Genomic DNA, 23133 nt, shown 5'->3' on the forward strand with positions numbered 1-23133 from the left:
TATTGTTATGTCTGATAGTGGCCCTAGGAACAAGAAAAATGGAAAAACGAACCGTAAAACCAAGGGAGAAACCAGGAAGTGTTTCTTCTGTAACAAAACTGGCCATTTAAAAAAGAATTGCTATGTCTGGCTTAAGAAACAGAAACAAGGGAACACTGAAAGCAACCTGGCAACCTCTAAGTCTAACATTGAAGAATTTAAAGTATTAACTATGTCCAAAACTGACAGTATAAATGACTGGGTAATGGATTCTGGGTGCTTATTTCATATGAGTCCCAATAAAGATTGTTTTAGGACTTTGAGGAGAATAGGTCAGAAACGGTGTACAAGGGGAATAACAATGCATGTAAAGTTGAAGGGATAGGTAACATAACCTTAAAACTAAACACTGGAAAAACTGTCAAGTTGACTAAAGTAAGGTATATTCCAGAATTAAAAAGAAACCTAATTTCATTAGGCACTTTAGATGAATCTGGATGTAGTTACAAAGCTGAAAATGGGTGCCTTAATGTCTATAAGAATAACAGTGTTTTGCTTAAAGGGGTAAAAAGGAATGGTTTGTATATCCTGTGTGGAACCTACTACTCTGATTTTTTAAATTCTGCACTGCTTTCCACTAATCTGACTTCTACAGAAAAATGGCACTTAAGGCTAGGTCATATGAGCTAGAAGGGCTTTGACATCCTCCACAAGCAAGGCCTATTTGATAAGGATCCCATTGAACCCCTTGAGTTTTGTGAGACTTGCATCATGGGTAAGCAACACAGGTTGAGTTTCCAAAAGGGAACTCACCTGGCTGCCAATTGTTTAGAATATTTGCATGCTGACTTGTGGGGACTTGAAAGGGTAAAATCACATGGGAGTAGTAGCTATTTTCTATCCATAGTAGATGATTACAGTAGGAAGGTGTGGGTCTTCTTACTTAGGACTAAGGATGAAGCATTGGGTAAGTTTAGGAGTTGGAAGGTTCTCGTAGAGAACCAAACTAACAGAAAGGTTAAAACCCTTAGGACAGACAATGGCTTAGAGTTCTGTAACCTGGAATTTGACTCCTATTGCACTGAACATGGCATCCTAAGACATATAATAGCTAGGAAAACCCCTCAACAAAATGGGGTTGCTGAAAGAATGAATAGAACCCTCTTAGAGAAGGTGAGATGCCTTCTCTTTACTTCCAGCCTACCAAAGTCCTTTTGGGGAGAAGCCCTTAACACTGCTGCCTACCTTATTAACAGAAGTCCCTCAAGTGCCATCAGTTTTATGTATCTGGAGGAAAAGTGAAGTAATAGGAAACCTAGCCTCGGACACTTGAGGACCTTTGGATGTGTTGTGTATATCCATAACAGTGAAGGGAAGTTAGAGCCTAGGTCCCTTAGGTGTGTCTTATTAGGTTATCAAGAGGGAACCAAAGGGTATAGGCTTTCGGAGAGAAGTGCCCCGGGAGTTAGAATAATAATCAGTAGGGATGTAATTTTTAATGAAAATATATTTCCTTGCAAAATTGCTAACCCTGATGCAGGATCAACTAGCAGCAAATCTATGAATCAAGATCAACCTGAGAGAGTCCAAATTGAGGTGGAGCCTGCTATAACTCAACCTGATTTGGAGCAACATGAAGCTAAAATCAATGGTTCAGACTTGGATCCTGAGTTGGAAGAGGAACATGCTACAGAACCTGATGAACTGCATCCTGATCCCTTAGCACAATACCAGCTAGCCGGGGATAGAAGTAGGAAAGAAATCAGGCCACCAACAAGATATTCTTACGTTGATCTAATCTATATAGCCCTAATAGCAGGGGCTCAAGTCCAGAGGATAGAACGAGATTGCTATGAAGAAGCAGTCAAATCTAAAGACAGAGAAAAATGGCAAGCTGCAATGGAGGAAGAGATGTTGTCCCTAAAGGTAAATGGAACCTGGTCTTTGGTTCCAAATCCCAAAGACCAGAAATTGATTGAATGCAGATAACTATTCAAGCTTAAAGAAGGTATGGACTCGTCTGACCCTCCTAGGTATAAGGCTAGGTTGGTAGCCAAAGGCTACACACAGCGGGAGGGAATAGACTTTAATGAGGTATTCTCCCCCGTTGTGAAATACAAGACCATTCGGATCACGTTAGCCATAGTTGCCCATACGGATTTAGAATTAGAACAACTGGACTTTAAGACCGCATTCTTGCATGGGAACTTAAAAGAAAGGATTACATGAGACAACCCATAGGTTTTGTAGATAGAAACCTGCCCAACCATGTATGCCTACTTCACAAATCCTTATATGGACTGAAACAATCCCCTAGGCAGTGGTATAAGCGTTTTGATGCTTTTATTCTTAACATTGGCTTCAATAGAAGCAAATATGATAGCTGTTTTTATTATGCTCTATATGATGACATGCTTTATATTTACTGCTGTATGTTGACGACATGCTTTTAATTTGCAAGTCTAAGCCTAGGATAGAAGAGTTAAAGAAAAAATCAAACTCTGAATTTGATATGAAGGATTTAGGAAGTACTAAATGGATTCTAGGCATGGTAATAGACAGAAATAGAAAGAACTATGAGTTAAAAGTCCATCAGAAGTCTTACCTGCAAAAATTAGTGTCTAGATTTGGCATGGTAGGATCCAAAACTGTGAATGTACCCTTGGCTGGACACTTTATGTTAAGTAAATCACAATGCCCAAGAGCTGATGCTGATTTAATCAAAATGGAAAATATCCCTTATGCAACTGTAGTTGGGTCAGTAATGTATGCCATGATTAGCTCCAGACCAGACCATTCCTTTGCAATTTCCCTCTTAAGCAGATTTATGTCAAACCCTGGTTTTGAACATTGGCTTGCTCTTAAATGGCTTCTTAGATACATTAATAATTTTGTGCATGTTGGCTTGGAATATGAAAAAAGATATGACTCACTTGATCTTGTAGGATTCGTAGATTCTGACTTTCCAGGTGACAAGGATTCAAGGAAATCAACCATTGCATACGTGTTCACCTTGGGAGGAAACTATGTCAGTTGGAAGTCCCAGCTCCAGCCAATCATTGCTCTATCCACAACTAAGGCAGAGTATGTGGCTGTAACGGATGTTTTCAAAGAAGCTCTCTGGCTCTAAGGGTTACTGTCAGAAGTTAAACTATTGGAGGGTGTTGTCACTATCTATTATGACAGCCAAAGTGCCATACATTTGAGCAAGAATCCCGTATATCACGAGAGGACCAAACATGTTGATGTTAAATACCATTTTGTGAGGGAGTTGGTAGAAAAAGGGGTGGTCATTCTGAAAAAGGTGCCAACCGAGGATAACCCTGTAGATATGGGAACAAAGGTGGTCTCTCCAACCAAGTTCAAGCACTGCTTGAACCTGCTGGATATTCAGTGAGATGCAGCAACCGAGCTATGATGAATAATTTGTGGGTGAACTGCACTGGTCAGGTATCTAATTATGTAATGTGTTGAAGCTTCAAGGTGGAGATTGTTGAGTGAAGCTTCAAACGGTGTCGTATTGGAGTGATCTATACGCTGTCGTTTTGAAGTTATGTTAAGTAACAAATCTCAGCCATTGATTCCAGCTTAATCCAACGGTGCAAAACAGCCCAAGAGTCAACCTATTTAAAGTTGAGTTTCATAGAGAAAGCAACAGTGCAATACATTCTCTCTCTCGCGTTCTTCGACTGTGCTAGGGTTTGTTCTTAGTATTGTTCATCTTCAATTTGTAATCGAGTCACAATTTATTTGATAAAATTGTGGGTAGAAGAAGTATTAGGATCTTCTGGTAGAGACACTTTGTATAGTTGTCTTGGTGTGGTGATTACTGGTGATTTGAAGGTGGTGTGAGTGAGGGAGATTTGGGTTATTGCTATTGATTGAGTTGTAATATGTAACGAATTGATCCTTATAGTGCAGTGAGCCTCAATTTACTTAGAGCTCAACGTGAATGTAGTTTATTCCTTTGGGATAAATGAACCACGGTAAAATCTTGGCTATGTTCTCGTTTTCTTTCTTGGTGATTCGTGTTGATTCTTGATTGTATGTTGGTTGTTTTTGATAGAGGAACATGTTAGGTTTGTGTTTGATTGATTCTTAACACCTACAAACAAAAAAATGTCATAGATTACTCGAGGTGTGAATTTATTGCCTTATTATAGGCATTTTGTACATTCTTTTTCTCCTTTTTAATGGAAGCTTACTCACCCCCCCCCCCCCAAAAAAAAAAAAAAAAAAAAAAAAAAAAAAAATTGGTGCCTCAGAGCAAGTAATGAAGATGATAAAAAAAACAAATAATAAAATAAGAATTTAAATAATAAAAGATTTCAAGAATATACTAAACCTTACATTCACCTTTTATATAATACTTAACGTTTGTGTCTTGACTTTCGGTGACTTTTTTCACACATTTACTATTGCAAAAAAGAATCACTTTATGATGACCCGAAAAAAAAAAAAAGTAGATGCTTATAACACCAAGATAAAAATATAAACATTATAAACAACATAAATGTCATGAATATATTAGACCTTTAACCTCTCATCAAATGTTACCCTACAAAAAAAAAAAAAAAAAAAAACAATGTCATATATTACTGATGGCATGCATTTAGTGCCACAGAGCAAATAATCAAAATGATAACAAAAATAAATAATAAAATAACAGTTTAAATAATAAAATATTTCAAGAATATGCTAAACATTACCTTCACATATTATACAGTACTTAACCTTTCGTCTTGTCTTACCAAAATTGATGACCTCTTCATAGATTTACTATTGTAAAAAATGAATCCCTTTGTGATGACAAAAAAAAAAAAAAAATAAATAAATAAATTAGATGCTTAAAACATGAAGCAAAAAATATCAACATCATAAATAATATAGATGTCATGAATATTTTAGACTTCTAATCTCTCTTCAAACGTTATCCTACAAAAACAAATAAAAAAAAAAAAAACAATGTCATAAATTACTTAAGGTGTGAATTTAGTGCCTTAAAGCAAGCAATCAAGATGATAACAAAAACAAATAATAAAATAATAAAAGATTTCAAGAATATAATAAACTTTACTATCACCTTTTATATTTTCCTTAATCATTTTGTCTTGACTTCTGAAAATTGGTGACCTCTTCATGCAATTATTATTGCAAAAAATGAATCCCTTTGTGATGAAAAAAAAAATAAAATTAGATGCTTATAACACCAAGACAAAAATATCAATATTATACATAATGTAAATGTTATGAATATATCAGACCTCTTACCTCTCTTCAAACGTTAACCTACATAAACAAATCCAAAAAAAAAAAAAAAATACAATGTCATAGATTACTTAAGGTATGAATTTGGTGTCTTAGAGTAAGTAATCAAGATGATAACAAAAACAAATAACAAAATAAATTTTTGAATAATAAAAGATTTCAAGAATATACTAACTTTTACCTTCACCTTTTATATAGTACTTAACATTTTTGTCTTGACTTCCTAAAATTGGCACTTCTTCATGGATTTACTATTACAAAAAATGAATCCATTTGTGATTACAAAAAAAAAAAAATAGATACTTAAAACACCAAGATAAAAATATCAACATTATTATATAAATAATATAGATGACATGAATGTATTACCCTACAAAAAGGAAAAAGAAAATAATATCATAGATTTCTCAAGGCATGAATTTGTTGCCTTAGAACAAGTAATCAAGATGATAACAAAAACAAATAATAAAATAACAGTTTAAATAATAAAAGATTTCAAGAATATACTAACTTTTACCTTCACCTTTTATATAGTACTTAACATTTTTGTCTTGACTTCCTAAAATTGGCACTTCTTCATGGATTTACTATTACAAAAAATGAATCCATTTGTGATTACAAAAAAAAAAAAAAAAAAAAAAATTAGATGCTTATAACACCATGATAAAATATCAACATTATAAATAATATAGATGTCATAAATGTATTAAACCTCTAACTTCTCTTCAAATGTTACCCTATAAAAAAAATGTCATAAATGTCATATATTTCTCAAGGCATGAATTTGGTGCATTAGAGCAAGTAAACAAGATGATAACAAAAACAAATAATAAAATAACAGTTTAAATAATAAAAAATTTCAAGAATATGCTAATGTTTTTCTTTACCTTTTATATAGTACTTAACATTTTTGTCTTGACTTCCCAAAATTGGTGACCACTTCATGCATTTACTATTCAAAAAATGAATCCCTTTGTCGTGACAAAAAAAAAAAAAAAAAAAAAAAAAATTAGATCCTTATTACACCAAGACAAACATATCAATATTGTAAATAATATAGATGTCATGAATATAATATTTCTCTAAACTCTCTTCAAACGTTACCTTGCAAAAAGAAAAAAACAATGCCACATATTAATCAAGGCGTGAATTTGGTGTCTTAAAGCAAGTAATCAAGATGATAATAAAAACAAATAATAAACTAACAGTTTAAATAATAAAATATACCAAACCTTACCTTCACCTTTTATATAGTACTTAACCTTTTGTCTTGACTTCCCAAAATTGGTGATCTCCTCATGCATTTACGATTGCAAAAACTGAATCCCTTTGTGATGACAAAAAAAAAAAAAAAAAAATTAGATGCTTATAACACCATGATAAAAATATCAACATTATAGATAATATAGATGTAATGAAAATATTAGACCTTTGACCTCTCTTCAAATGCTACTCTACAAAAAACAAAAAACAAATAATGTCATAGATTACTCAAGGAGTGAATTTGGCGCCTAATATAGACCTTTTGTATATTTTTTTTCTCTTCTCAAATGAAAGCTTACTTATCCAAAATAAATTTGGTGCCTTAGAGCAAGTAATAAATATGATAACAAAAACAAATAATAAAATAACAGTTTAAATAATAAAAAATTTCAAAAATATACTAAACATTACTTTCACCTTTTATATAGTACTTAACCTTTTGTCTTGACTTCCTAAAATCGGTGACCTCTTCATGGATTTACTATTACAAAAAATGAATCCATTTGTGATTACAAAAAAAAAAAAATAGATACTTAAAACACCAAGATAAAAATATCAACATTATTATATAAATAATATAGATGACATGAATGTATTACCCTACAAAAAGGAAAAAGAAAATAATATCATAGATTTCTCAAGGCATGAATTTGTTGCCTTAGAACAAGTAATCAAGATGATAACAAAAACAAATGATAAAATAACAATTTAAATAATAAAAGATTTCAAGAATATACTAAACCTTACCTTAACCATTTAAATAGCACTTAACCTTTTTGTCTTGACTTTCCAAAATTGGTGACTTTTTCATGCATTTACTGTTGCAAAAATGAATCCCTTTGTGATGAAAAAAAAAAAAACTATTAGTTGTTTATAACACCAAGATAAAAATATAAATATTATAAATAACATAGATGTAATAAATATATTAGACCTCTGACTTCTCTTCAAACGTTACCCTACAAAAACAAATAAATAAATAAAAAACAATGTCATAGATTACTCAAAGTATGAATTTGGTGCCTTAGAGCAAGTAATCAAGATGATAACAAAAACAAATAATAAAATTATACAAGATTTCAAGAATATAATAAACCTTACCTTCACTTTTTATACAGTACATAACCTTTTTGTCTTGACTTCCCAAAATTGGTGACCTCTTCATGCATTTCTTATTGCAAAAAATGAATCCCTTTGTGATGACAAAAATAATAATATTAATAATAATAATAAAATTAGATGCATATAATACCAAGACAAAAATATCAATATTATAAATAACATATATGTCATGAATATATTAGACCTATAACCTCTCTTCAAACGTTACCCTACAAAAACAAATCCAAAAAAAAAAAAAACAATGTCATAGATTACTCAAGGCGTGAACTTGGTGCCTTAGAACAAACAATCAAGATGATAACAAAATCGAATAATAAAATAACTGTTTTAATAATAAAAAAATTCAAGAATATACTAAACCTTACCTTCACCTTTTATATAGTACTTATCCTTTTTGTCTTAACTTCCCAAAATCGGTGACCTCTTCATGTATTTACTGTTGCAAAAAATGGATCCCCTTGTGATGACCAAAAAAAAAAAAAATATTGTACGCTTATAGCACCAAGGTAAAAATAACAACATTATAAATAATATAGACGTCAAAAATATATTAGACCTCTGCCCTCTCTTCAAATGTTTCCCCACAAAAACAAATCCAACAGAAAATAATGTCAAAGATTTCTCATGGCGTGAATTTGGTGCCTTGGAGCAAACAATGAAGATGATAAAAATAATAATAAAATAACAATTTAAATAATAAAAGATTTCAAGAATATATTAAACTTTTTACCTTCACCACTTCAAACTTTACACAAAGAACATATTTTGTCGTAGATTACTCAAAGCATAAACTCGCTACCTCTCCCTTTCAAGTTAGAAAAATAATAATACTCAAATAAAACAAACAAAAGGAGTTATGTCATCTGAAATCAAAATATCAACCTAGGGTGGTTCTTTACGAGATTACTCATACAAAACTGGTCAAGTATGAATGATGATACTAATGCAATGATGGCACATGAATTTTGAGAGTTGAATACTCAACAATAACAACAACAGAACAAATAACAAAATACAACAACGACAACAGAAACAAGAAGAGCAACAACACTAAACATCGGATAAAGAACAACAGAAGAAAAAATAAACAAGAAAAACAACCACCACCAAATAAACAACAACAATAGAAAACAATTAAAAAAAACAACATCAACAGAACAATAGGATAAACAACAACAACCGAAGAAACAGTAAAAAATAAGCATAAGAACAACAACAACAACAACAGTAGAACGAAGAAGAAAAACACCACTAATAATCAATCAAATAATAAAAACAACAACAAAAACAAGAAGAGCAACACCACCAACAATCAAATAAATAGCAACAACAACAACAAGAAGCAAACAACAGAAACGAGAAGAACAACAAAAAACAAAAGGAGAAACAAGGCAATTCCAACCAAATTAATCACAATAATAGCCAAAACAAAATATAATCAGTATAAGAATATACTACTTGAAATTTTTGTCTCGACTTCCTAGTATAATCCCTTGCAAAAGTAATAAAAAAGAATTCCATTTTGAGGACAGGATGAAGTTAGGTGCCTTGCATAATAATGCACAAGATAAGATAACGATAACAAAAACAACAACAGAAACAATAAACAAGAAAAACAACAACCACCAAATAAACAACAACAATAGAAACAAGAAGAAGAACAACTCTTATTATAAAAAAACTAGGAATTTAAATATTTAAGTAATTCTTATACCCCAAATTTTCTTGGCAATTAGAATTTAGAACTTTCTTAGTTCAAGTAGAAGAGTGGTAATTTACTTTAGTACCTGAACGTTAAAGCTTTCCTCAACCTTAGTGTAGGGCACCATTAACACGTAAAAAGCAGCGAATGAACCCAAAAGCAAGTCATAACCTGTACAATTTATCTACAAACTATAAGACATAATTGACAATTATTCACCTTAAATAGTAAAGTGATTGAAAAACGAACTATAATCACCATAAAGCTTGAAATTTTGAGAAGATGAGTCTGCTTCTAATGAAAGTTAAAATAACGTTATTAAATCTCATTTTAAATGTTTTGTCAATAACAGTAATAAATCTCAATATTCAAAATTAAATAAAAAATGTGAATAACAGTATTAAATGTTAAATGTGTATATATATATATATAAGTTTTGCATTTAAAATCTGGCTGCAAATCTGTAATGAGATAATGGATAGGTCGTGGGCTCTAACTAATGGTTAAAGTTTGCATTTATTGCAATCTTTACATCTTTTATTAAAATTTATAGTGGGGTTATTGTAAAAATAACGTTATTTTATATCTATATATAGCTCTTAGTAATCAAGAAAATATCGTTGTTTTTTTTTTTTTTTTTTTTGTTATCGGAAGTGTCTAGGCTAGCTTACTCACACATTGACTAGTCTTCTGACCCTGAACAAGGCTTCCAAAACACGGCAAGTCTTGCGGTCTGTGGCCAACAATATTAGCAACCATTTTTGTGATTCGAATCTGAAACCACAGAGGGGCAAACCCCTTGGCCTCAAGCCTTTACCACTCGAACAATCCATTGTTGGTTAAATAACAGTACTTTCTTGATTACTAAGAGCTATTTATAGATATAAAATAACGTTATCTTGACACGGTAGTTCATAAATATTATAGTTTAGTCCTTATGACGGTTACTTTGACTTCAATGATGGAAAGGATGCTTTTGTCTTTCTAAGAAATTTTTCTTCAAATGATGGAAAGATTGCAATAAATGCAAACTTTAACTGTTAGTTAGAGCCCACGACCCATCCATTATCTCATTATAGATTTGCAGTTAGATTTTAAATGCAAAACTTAAATATATATACAGTATAACCTCTCTATAGTCATAATGTTAGGACCAATTAATTTTATTACTATAAGGAGGCTATAATTTAATAGAGGTGTAGTTACAAGAATTATTGTTTTGATTTCTTATTTTATAGTTCTTGTTCTAGTAGTATTAGGATTTTAATTCATTGTTTTAATAATATTAGGATCGTACGAAAATGGATATCAAAGAGTCACTGTAAAATTGAGTGATTAGATTCAACAACTTCACTACACTAATCAAATGGATATTAATGCCTTCCTCAATAATCCAAATGAGCAACAAGTCATGTATGTTTTAACTGAAAAAGAAATCATTACTGGAATTAGACAAGAAGAGAAAGGAGATAATCTTGAGGATGATAGTACGGAAATACCAAAAAATTCATGCCAAAAAGCAATAAACATGTTTGAGAGCTAGAAATATTTTGGCTTCAATAAAAAGGTGTCTATGCTGGTGGCTTATTATGTACCCGCAAGTAAAAGATGCAGTAACAACTCTAAAGTATAAATCATTGTCCCAAAATAACTTTAGATAAATATTTTATTTCATTTTAAACCTTTAATGTAACATAGCATATATTTTTTGTAATATGCTTATAATTATTACTATGTAGAGGCAAGTTCCTTAAGACAAGACCTAGAAAAATTAAAACTTATCACAATGTCAAATTTATTCTTATTTATAACTGTCCCAAGCTAGGATTGGAAGTTTTCATGACTACATGAAGGTTATTCCTATATAAAGTATCACTATAGAGAGGTTCTACTGTATACACATTTCTGATTTAATTTTGAATATTGACAAAACATTTAAAGTGACATTTAATACATAAATAATAAGTTGTAGTACGCTAGAAGGAGGGCTTCAACCTCCAACCTTGTGGTTAACAGCCACATGCTCTAACCAACTAAGCTATTCTAACAACATGCTTTTAACTAGTAATAAATATTTATACCAAAATTTAAAAAAAGTAAATGACATTTACCCACCCCAGGTTTGGCGAATCTCCAAGTTCCCACTCATGGTTTCATAAATTCCAGATTCTCATCTTTAAATTAACACCGTTAGTGATTTTTGGATTCTGACACAATATAGAAAGTACTATTAGCAAACTGCCCTTGAACCTTTTACTTTTGATTCAAAATGACCCCCATATCTCAAATTTCTCTCCACCGCCTCCACGTCTACCACCGTTGGCCAAGAGATCCTGACCAAGCGAAAAATCTAGCTTGATTCTGACACTGTTGGACCTCGCTGATACCACCATCAACATCCTCTTATCCTCCTCACTAAAACCCCTAACTTTCCCACCTGAGTGCACCCACCAATCGTCAGTCATCACTCCTTGCTAGCCTGCGCGACTTTTTAGTTTTCAGGCCAGATTCTAGTCGATTTCAACACCAAAAATCACCTTTAACACCACCATCAGAATCCCCCCCTCCATTGACTGTCCCCGTTGGTTGTTTATTCTCTGTCACTTGCAACTATTATCACATGACTGTTGCGTGTTTGCAACTCAACTCCATCGCACAACACCGATTTTCTACACTCCATTCCCTGCTGTTGTGTTTGTTTGTTTGTGTATTGTTGTTGTTTTCTGGTCGCTAACCATCCCCCTTGCATCCACATCCCCGTCACTCCTCACTCAACCAACCACCATACTTTTAACCACCCCCTCCCCCCAGCTTAAGAACACAACTCTGAACACCATTACAACCCCATGCCGCCCCAACCCCACTAATGTCGCCCCCAAGCCAATGTCTCTGGGGTTGTGGTGGTTTGGACCGCTATGGTGGTGGTGGTGGTGGTGGTGGTGGTGGTGGTGGTGGTGGTGGGGGCTTCTTGAGAGTTATCATTTTCGTTTCATACTCAATATAGTAGAAATGACCATTTTACCTCTTAACCGCTACATTAAACAATTTTCTATTAATTTAATTATGGGGATTTGGAAGTTATAAAAGCGCTAGTGGGAACTTGGAGATTCGTCAAACTTTGGGTGGGTAAATGTCGTTTACTCCTTTATAAATTTTGGCTTTTTATCATGGTCTTCCTAGTGTTTACTATGGATCGGAGAATTCTAACTGACTAATTGATGATTACTCTTATGCACTAGTTACGTTTCAATGATTTGACAATTAATTTTTTTTAGGAAAATGCTATGTTTACAACATAATCTCACAACCTTCTCTTACAACTCTAACGTGTCAACAAATTAGCACTATCACATCAACTCCCACCAAACCCAAGGCACCCAAGGCATTATAAGAAACAAACGATCGTTCCTTTCAGAAGGAATGGTCGTCCCCTATGAAGGAACGATTGTTCCTTACCTTGTTCCTGAAGGAACAACGTTGTTCCTTCAGAAACAGTAATTCCTTATGAAAGAAATGGTCGTTCCTTACAATAAGGAATGTGTTCCTTCATAAGAAACGGTCATTCCTTCTGTGAGAAATGACCATTCCTTCATAAGGAATGGTCGTTCCCTATGAAGGAATGACTGTTTCTTTGGTCTAATCAAAATCATTTTGCATATTCGGTGTTGTGGAACTAACGTGATAGTGTCAACTCAGCTACCACATCGAGGTTGTGAGGGAGGTTTGTGAGAATATGTTATTGGCGTAGCATTACTCATTTTTTTAACATCTTTACAGTTCTATCTTATGCACATAATAATAGGTCTACATATATTTTTATTTCATCTTAATTATTATCTTCTTATTTTGATTCATTGGAAATTTAATATAAGTACAATTTCCACTGGCATTGCTCAAGTCAACATTATAAATCTAGTCCTGTATTATTTTTAGTGCAAAGGTTAAGTTGAGTAATAAACTCTGTTTGTATATAAGGAAATGAAAGCATGCTTATTTATGCACATATTTGATAAATTTTGGATAGTTCAAATTAAATTAAAATATTAATTATATAAAAATGTATTCAATCTTAGTTTAGTTTTTTAAATTACAATGAAAAGAAAATTCTATTCTAAATGGAACTTTGAGTGGGTGAGATTTTTGTTTATAAACGGATATTGGTAATGAAGTTTTTTTTAGATGTAGGTAACCAGTACAACATCCCACTGCGATTATTACCTACTTAAATCTTGACCTTACGTCTTAACTGTTGGAGTAGGTGCCCAAGAGCCAATCAATTATTGTGGAATTGACTCTTTGTAATAATGTTTATTAATCAATAAAATGCATTTTCTACTATATCATGTAAATCATAGTTTTATGTATTGATATATGTCCTTAGGATAGTAGAACCGTGATAAGGGTATCAAGTGTTTCAAATCTTGATAGTGAGAACCCTATGATCACATATGGTGACCATTCTAGAAATGTCTGTAGCCCTAGTATTATTCTGACCAAGGTCATAGATAATATGGTAAGGCTATCATAGTGTTAAACGACCCTATCGAAAGACAGTGACTGATCTCACTTGTCAAGGTTGCTTGTCGACAACCTGGTGCAACACATGGGTGCTTGCTGTAGGCAAGTTCACTGGACTGACCTACCAGAGGATTCCATATAGATGGTATGTAATGACTATTTTATACTCGGATATTCATAAAAATATCATGTAGAATATATAAGTAAATGGGCCCAAAATTCTCTTTTATTACATATAAACATTATTTATACAAAACAGAGTATCATGTACAAAATGATTATAAAATAGTGGACAGTGTAGCTATTGCTCCTCGCTTGCTGACGCCCGTCCAACTACGTTCTCACCTAGAACCTGCAACCACATAGAAAATAACGAGGTGAGCACAAAACAATGCTCAGTAAGTAAATCCTCTACTTGACTGTCTCCGTAACTTTTTCTCTTAATTCTTTCCTTTCTCTTTTTCTCATCTCATTTATTTTCTCTTTCACACAGCTCTCTTTCTTAACTTCCACTATATATCATGGCCTCATCTTACCGGAGGCACGGCCGGGTGGAGTTCACACAACACCAACCCACTCTTCATGATTTTCGGGTGGAGATCACAAAGCACCAACCCATTCTCATACCTATCGGGTGGAGATCACAAAGCACCAACCCGTTCTTATACCTATTGGGTGGAGATCACAAAGCACTAACCCGTTCTCATAGCTTTACTCATTCTCTCTACTCTTAGAGTAGCTCATTCACACAATTCTCTACTCTTTCTCAAACTAGTAATCATAGTGTAGCTTAATGCTTAGAGTAGGTTAGTCACAAAATTCTCTACTCTTTCTCACACTATTTCTCAAATGTACAATTAATAAATATGGATGGTTCATATTCAAGAATGCACTTAGGAAATGCCAATATACAATGTAGAAACAAATAAGGTTCAAAACTCATGCTCATACTTCTCTTAGGCATTTCATCAAACAACTAGTGTGCATACCTATACTCCACTTTATTTATAAGTCTATCCCTCTCTTGAACCATCCAAAATGGGAGAAAACTCCCTCACCAAAGCAAAATTACTGCTATAAAAACACTTCCAAAAATATTTCTCAATCTCCTCCAATTTCATCACAAACTAATTCTCCTCACACATCACACTCCTCTATTGAAGTGTATTTAACAACCACAATAAATAAATACTCATCTCAACCCAATCTCACTAACACAATATATATCATGCATAAATAAATCTCTACTCAAGGGATTTCACAATTATCACATTGGATTGGGATTTACTTACCTTGAAAAGGAGAGATCACACTAGCACTTCTTTTTCTTTACAAGACTTTTTTCTTCTTACCTTTAACAATAAAACCATGAGATTTCAATGCTCAAATACATGCACAATTTCACATCTAAGCAAGGATCCTTACCTTAGGATGCCTTGGTTGATTCTCTAGCAAAACCAATTAAAAACCTTCAAATCCTTGAAAGCTTGAAAGAAAAATTGAGAGGGAATGGAGAATGAAAGAGCGGTGGAGAAGAATGAATGAAGGGTTTATGAAGTTTATCCCTTTTTAGCTCAAAAGATAATCATTCATTCCCATATTGCCCTTGCTCTTTCTTGAAAATTCCATCTTTGTCCTTTCAATCTTTACACTCACACCCCCATTCTAAATATTCTCCATGAAATTTTCTTGCATTTCACTCCCCACTTTTCCTGCTAATTAAGGTAGAATGGCATTGTGCCCCAAAGGAAGAAAATATCTAAAACTCAATAAACTTTTTGGCGTCCGTCGCCGCGGCGAAGACAATTCCGTCGCCGCGGCGAAACACTCCAGCAGCTACTCGTGGGCTGCAGCACCTCTTCACCGCGACGAAGCTTCTTCTTCGCCCCGGCGAAGCTTGTAACTCCAAAATTCCTTAAGTCTTAAGCAATTCCAAGGCAATTACTCACCAAACCCAATACATCCATTCAACCAAAGACCAACCAAACAATATTAACAATATACCATCTCAAATAAGAGCAAAACAGTAAGTATTCATACAACATACAACATAATCTACTACGTACCTCAAGTAGGGCGTTACATGGTAACCCTAGTGTCTATGGAACAAATCCTCTAACGAATGGTGGTGCATGTGATCTAGACTTGAGATCACCAAAGCGCCTTGTGCATCGATTGGTGTAGCTTGACACTAGCCCAACGTAGTTTTATTCAAGCTATCAATACGGTAGTGATGGCTACATCGAGGTGTATTAAGACTATGGTGGATCGACAGATGATTCATCACTCTCGGGTACGGGAGAAGTTATCTCACGGCACAATTCAGTAAATGTCAATGACATTAAAGTTGTGGCCACAGTGGGATTGAGTTGTGTTGCTCAATCTAATATTATTCCGGTCATTGGTCCAGCAACTGAATACGAAGATATCGAGGATAATTGAGGTTGACACTATTTCTATACCTCAGTCTCATGAGATAATAGATGATGAAAGATTTGATTGCACGGTAACCATATCATTGATAGGTAGCTATTTTGCTGAATCTGAATCTATTGGGTGGCCAAGATGCCTTGTTAGTGGCCAATCTTGGTCTGTGTATAGTGAGACAATTAATTGGTGTTAATTGCGATACTACTCACTGCTTAGAAGATATAATTAATACATTTTGTGCAAGGGGTATTTCGTCTTTTATGATGAAAAGGTATTTTGGTAATCTCACAATGCAATTAAATTTGTTGAGGTTGTTGCCTATATTTAATTTAATATTAAAATTAAATTAGTGAGATTATATAAATATATGTAGCATATATTTAAATGAATTATTATTGTTAATTAAATGTTAATATGTTTTATAAATATATTAATTGACTTTAATTATAATAATAATTAATTTAAAATAAAATACCATAAGAGGGGTGTTGGATTAGGGTTGGAGCCCATGCCTATTCCTTATTAGAATAAGGTTTTGACACATGCACTTAAAGTGCATGTGTGTTAAAGAATGAATATGGAATTCATTCAATCAAAAGAGAGAAAAGAAGGTAGTCCTTTTTTCTCTACCTCTCCACATTTGCCTTGCTTCTTGAATCAAAGTTTTCTTTGATTTTCAAGTTGATTCTTGAAGCCAATAGAGGATCTAGCAAATCCCTTTTGGTTCTTCAGATTGTCTTTGTGTGGATCACCGTTCGTTTGGTTCTACGTTGAATAAGTAGTGAAGTAGATTCAGAGACATTTGAAGGAGCTCCAAACATGCGTAAGATCTCTGATCCTTGTCTGGATTGATGTTATATTTGTTTTTTTCAATTTAAGCATGTAAAATATATACATATCAGACCTAATCTTGGGTTTTTCAGAGTAATCGATGGGAAATAATTTTTGTTTTCCACTACATTTACCCATCGATTTACTTACATTAACCACACATCCCAATGTTCATCCTACCACTTGAGCTATCTAAGGGTGAGTTGTTTCTTAGATCATCTTCAAATGCTTAGTTTTGTAAACATTTTCAATATGGATTTCTAAGTTAATTGGTATGTTTAATCTTTCTTCCTTATATTGTATCATAATTAATACGATTGCTATTTCAATCTGGTATAGATTTTTTCCTCAGTAATTTATAACTTTAGTTTGTGAAAGAGCTTTGTGATTTAATTCTGCAATTTAAATTCATGATTTCATTTTTCAACTTTAAAAACATAGGCAAATTGTAGAAAATTTTTCAATGTATTGTCCGATACATCCTTTTAATATTATTGGTTTACATAAATTTTGCTTTACTTGGTATCTTTACAATGTTTATATTAGAATTGGTAAGTCATAGTCTATTAGTAATACTCTCTAGGATGTGTTTGGTTCAGGGAATGTTGGATTACTGGAAAGTTAGATTACCTTGAAGATTACTAGGAATTTTTAGGAAAATGTGTTTGGTTAGTTGAAATAAATTGTGGTTGTATATTAATATGTTTGGTTGGGAGGAATAAATTGGTGGGTATGTATTTTAAATTACTAATTGCCCTCTTTTAAATATTAATATAATATAATATAATTTTATTATTAATTTTGAATAATTTTTTTAACCCCCAACATTTCAGATTTAGCTAAACACCCCAGCTTATATAAAACTGTAATTTATAACAAAATCCCCCCCCCCCCCCCCAACCACTGCCCGCCACTGCCATCCGCCGTTGAAAATCACTTAGAAGTCTTTTGGAGTCACCGTGAGTAGCCAAGAGGCTCCGATATAGCCATTTCTGGCCATATTGATAGTCGAAAACGCCATATCGATGTAGATCTAGTTGAAAAATGGCCAGATCTACTCCGATATGGCTATTTTCGGCCATAAAAAATGACCATATCGAAGCCTCCTGGTGACGGTGGGCTAGTCACGGTGATTTCTAGCTTCTTTTGGCAACTTTCGGCAGTGGCTGGCGGTGGTTTGGCTGGCAGCTGGTGGGTGGGGGTGGTGGCTCGGGTGGGCTACAATTTGTTTTGAATTTACTTTGTCCAAAAAGTTAATTAATTGAGGTGAAATAGTAAAAGCTAGATTCATATAAATTAATTTAAAAACAAGGGTATTATTGTCTTAAAATTTTATTAATAAGGGAGAAAATTGTAACAAAAATAAGATCTCTTACAATACCTAAGAAAACGGAGGTTATTAGATTACCTCCAATATTATCAACAGTAACTACTATTGATATTGGAAGATTATCGAAATCTTATATTACTTGACAACCAAACATGATAATCAAGTAATATAAGATAACATAACCTCAGTAATCCCATATAACCCCCAACCAAACACCCCCTTAGGGGTATATAATATTATCAAAAATTGTGAGTGTGTTTTATATTTCATTATCTTTAATGGGTTGAATAATAATAACTATGTGTTGATCAGTATTAGGATAGTTATATAAAATGAATCTGTAAAGACTGCGCTCAACAGCTGGAATAGCTCAATTCGTTAGAGCATGTGGCTGTTAACCACAAGTTTGGAGATTCAAGCCCTCCTTCTAGTATCCTATATATTTTTGTTGATTTGATTTATTAATATCCTATGGGGAAAGATGAAAAAAAAAGAAACCCTTCTTGTCATAAGAACAAATATTAAATAGAAATATATATATATATATATGAATTAAGGATGAAACAAGGGGGTTGCAAATGGGTAGAACCCACGATCCCAAGTTCAATTCCCTGTTAGATGTAAAGATAATATATTTGCTCATGATTTACCTAGAAGACCGTAGTGGTAGGTTGTTGTGGGATAATTCCCCTGAGGATTAGCCAATGTACGCATAAGCTGGTTCAGACACGTCAATTTAAAAAAAAACAAAAAAAAAAAAAAAACAAAAAAAGAAAAAAAAAAAAAACTTAAAAAAAAAAAAATTAAAAGTGACCCCTCATAGCTCAATGGTAAAACGCTAATCTTGTAAAGTGGAGTTCAATCCTGTGTAGGGGTAATATTTGTTTGGTTTCCTGTTTAATAAATTATTTGTTAACTTCAACATTATGTTTTTTTTTTTTTTTTTCTATTTATTAAATATAAGATTATTACTTTCACCCCTTGTATATTTTGCATGACACCCCATAAGTTTAAAATAACATCTCTCATCTCACCTCAGATTTCAAAAATCTCTTAGACTTCCTCTCTCCATTGTTTTTAACAAAATATGTTAGGTTTACTATATTTTTACCCCGTTATGTATATCTATACAACAAAAGCCCTAGATATTAAAAATTACTTGATGGATCCTAGAAGAGATTACACAACCAACAATATGACTGGAAGTTTCAATAGTTGGACGAAGAAAGAAAGATTAATGCCTGTCTTGACTATGTTGGAGAATTATATAAAAAAATAATGAAAATGATACATAAGACTATAAGAAGTTAGCAGCTTCCATTAATGCGCCAGCCACATTTCAGTGCTGCATGATCACCATTTTTTCAGATATGATTGAAAAAATTTTATGGATGACTTTACTTTGTTTGGTGTAGCCTTTGAAGATTGTCTTTATCATTTGTCTTTAGTGTTGCAGAGATGCGAAGAGATGAACCTTGTGCTTAATTGGGAGAAATGTCACTTTATAGTTCAAGAAGGAATAGTTCTTGGTTATAAAACTTCCTCAAGAGGGATTGAAGTCGACAAAGCAAAGGTGGATTTAATTGCAAATTTATCGCCACCAACCTCAGTCAAAGTTTTTAGGAGTTTTGATGAACAATTTTAATTCCTTGCAAGTGCACAAATTGCTATCGCAATATAAATGCAAATGTAAGGGTTGATCCCACAGAGATTTGTAAGCACTCAATCAATCCTAATATAATATGCCTTAATTAAACAAATAAAATCAAGCAAATTAAAGAAATAGTGATTAAAACTAAATGTAAAAAGAAAATAGAAATTAAATACTACTAACTGAACCTAAATAACACCAATAAAAACTAATTTAAGAACCAATGGACTAAAATATAGGTATCCGATTTCACTGTAATAATCCAGTTTTATGTCAATGATCAGTCTATTGTTCTCTCAATCTAATTTCTAGGGTTCACACTCACATAATTAAAGAATTACCATAGGGCATTCGGGATTAACCTAGTATATTTAACACTAAACTAGTTAGGGTGTATAGTTTAGTCTAATAATTAAAAACCCATTAAGATCAAGAGCACTAGAAATTATGAACCCATTCGCATCTGTCAGGGCGTTTGCATAAATACAAATCATTCATTCACATGATCTATCCTTGTCTCATGTAATCTAACCTTGTCTCATGTAATCAAGTAATTAACATTAAATGTGACCAAGCAATAATATCAACTAAAGACTGAATTAAGCACAATGAATGAAATTAGAATTGCAATGGATTGATAAAACAAATAGAATTAATAATGACATAAAACCTTCATATTAAGCTATATTGGATCCCTAGAAAAGTATTTAGTTACACATGATCATAAGGAAATCAAATCTCAAAATCTTGAAAACCATGAAGTACAAGTACAAGAACAAGAAGATGAAATAAGATCTCCTATCCTTGCCTCTTCCTAATGATGATTGATGTTATAAACCCTAGCTCTTCTAAAATATTCCTAAGGACCTCTATTTATATAGTAGTAAGGTCATGAAGGTATTATGGTAACAAGTCACACTTTAATTAAAAACACATAATAACACATCTGCATGTCTTCCATGCACTGATGTATCTTTCGGATAAATTTTTAACCATCTTCCAGGTCAAATTGGATCATAATTAAAAATTGTAGCTATGTGTCTTAGCTTTAAAATGCCACCAGAATCAGGTCAATCGGAGTTGTGTAGCTTAAGTTATGCCCATTTTCGTGCAGCATGTTCTGGTAGAAAAACTCCCGAGTATAAAATTCATGAACCGCATTGCGGCATATGAATAGTTCTGCCATGACATTTCTACCCACTTCTTGCCATTTTGCATCCTTCTGCCTTTATGCTCATTCTGAAAATAATTTTCTAAAATTCACAACTTATTTATTTGGGCTCGGATGCTCGAACCATTTGTTCCTACATGATTATGATTATTTACTCTTCAATGTGTATGCTCGAAATTATAATTTTTTAGCACCTAAATACCTGGAAATTTTCACAACATACCTATGATTCTAGAAAACACAAGAAATACAGAAATTATGTAAAATTAACCAACTAAACCTAATTCCCACAAAAAAATACCCCTAAAATCACTAAGTATGAATGCACTTCCAAACACTCATCAAGTTTTCTTGGCCACGCCTGATTTTACATGAGATTTATAAAGGCTTTCTCTAACATCACAAAACCTGTTTCTAATGTCTTTGTAAAAGATTTGAAATTTGACTTTTCTGATGACTGTCTATAGACATTTAATACTTTAAAGGAAAAGCTCATATTGCACCTATTGTCGTAGCACCAAATTGAAGTATTCCTTTTGAGATGATGTGCGATGCAAGTGATACTGCTGTTGGGGTTATGCTTGGCCAATCAGAAGGACAAAGTTTTTCACATAATTTACTATGCTAGCCGCACATTTTTAGGAGCTCAATTGAATTATGCCACAACAGAGTAAGAACTTTTAATTGTAGTTTTTGCTTTTGATAAATTTCATTCTTATCTCATTAGTACTAAGGTGGTTGTTTTTACTGATCACACAGCTCTAAAATATTTGCTAGCAAAGGAAGAGACTAAGTCTAGATTGTTGTGGTGGATTCTTCTCCTTCAGGAATTTGATTTAGAGATAAAAGACAAAAAGGAAATAGAAAATTTGGTGGCTGACCATCTCTCATGACTTGAACGATTGATGGATGAGGACATGGACATCAATGAAGAATTCCTGGATGAGAAATTTTTTTTTATTTCTTCCTCTGTAGAACCTCATTGGTTTGTTGACTTTGCAAATTTTCTTGTAGGAAATCCCCAATGATTTCACATACCATCAAAAAAAAGAAATTTTTCTCGGATGTCAAGCACTACTTATGGGAACATCCACATCTATACAAAATTTGTGTAGATCAAGTGATTCGAAGATGCATGCCAAATGAGGAATTCAATAACATCTTGCACCATTATCATGATAGAGAGGCAAGAGGACATTTTGGTGTAAATCGAAGGACAACTACAGTATTGCAATCAAGTTTTTATTGGCCAACACTTTTTAGAGATGCACACGCATATGTTGCTGCTTGTGATAGGTGTCAAAGAAGTGGTAATACCTTGATAATAAATGAAATTCCCTTGACTAATATTATTATTTGTGAATTATTTGATGTTTGGGGAATATATTTTATGGGACAATTTCCTTCTTCTTGTTCTAATAAGTACATCCTAGTTGTCATAGATTAAGTCTCTAAATGCGTAGAAGCAACTGCAACACCCACAAATGATGCTAGGATAATGGTAAAATTTTTGAGGAAAAATATCTTCACTCGTTTTGGAACTCCTAGAGAAATAATTAGTGATGGAGGAACGCATTTTTGTAATCGTCAATTTGAATCCTTGTTAGGAAAGTATGGAATCACCCATAAGGTAAGCACCCATTATCACCTATAGACAAGTGGTCAAGTAGACGTTTCGAATAGGGAATTAAAGAGAATTTTAGAGAAGATTGTTCATGCCTCTAGGAAATATTGGTCACTTAAATTAGATGACGCTTTATAGGTGTATAGGATAGCTTTTAAGACTCCAATAGTAATGTCACCTTATAAGCTTTATTTTTTTTTATTTTTTTTTATTTTTTTTTTTGGAAAAAGCATGTCATCTACCT

General features: G+C 33.0%; 1 non-coding gene across 1 annotated transcript; it reads right to left on the reverse strand.

Annotated features, from left to right (window-relative positions):
* Window positions 1-11308: 11308 nt before the first annotated feature.
* Window positions 11309-11382, reverse strand: TRNAN-GUU. Its single transcript has one exon. It is a non-coding gene; the product is annotated as a tRNA-Asn (tRNA).
* Window positions 11383-23133: the final 11751 nt, after the last annotated feature.

Source organism: Pistacia vera, unplaced genomic scaffold, assembly GCF_008641045.1.
Source record: "Pistacia vera cultivar Batoury unplaced genomic scaffold, PisVer_v2 Contig503, whole genome shotgun sequence".
Classification (NCBI taxonomy): domain Eukaryota; kingdom Viridiplantae; phylum Streptophyta; class Magnoliopsida; order Sapindales; family Anacardiaceae; genus Pistacia; species Pistacia vera.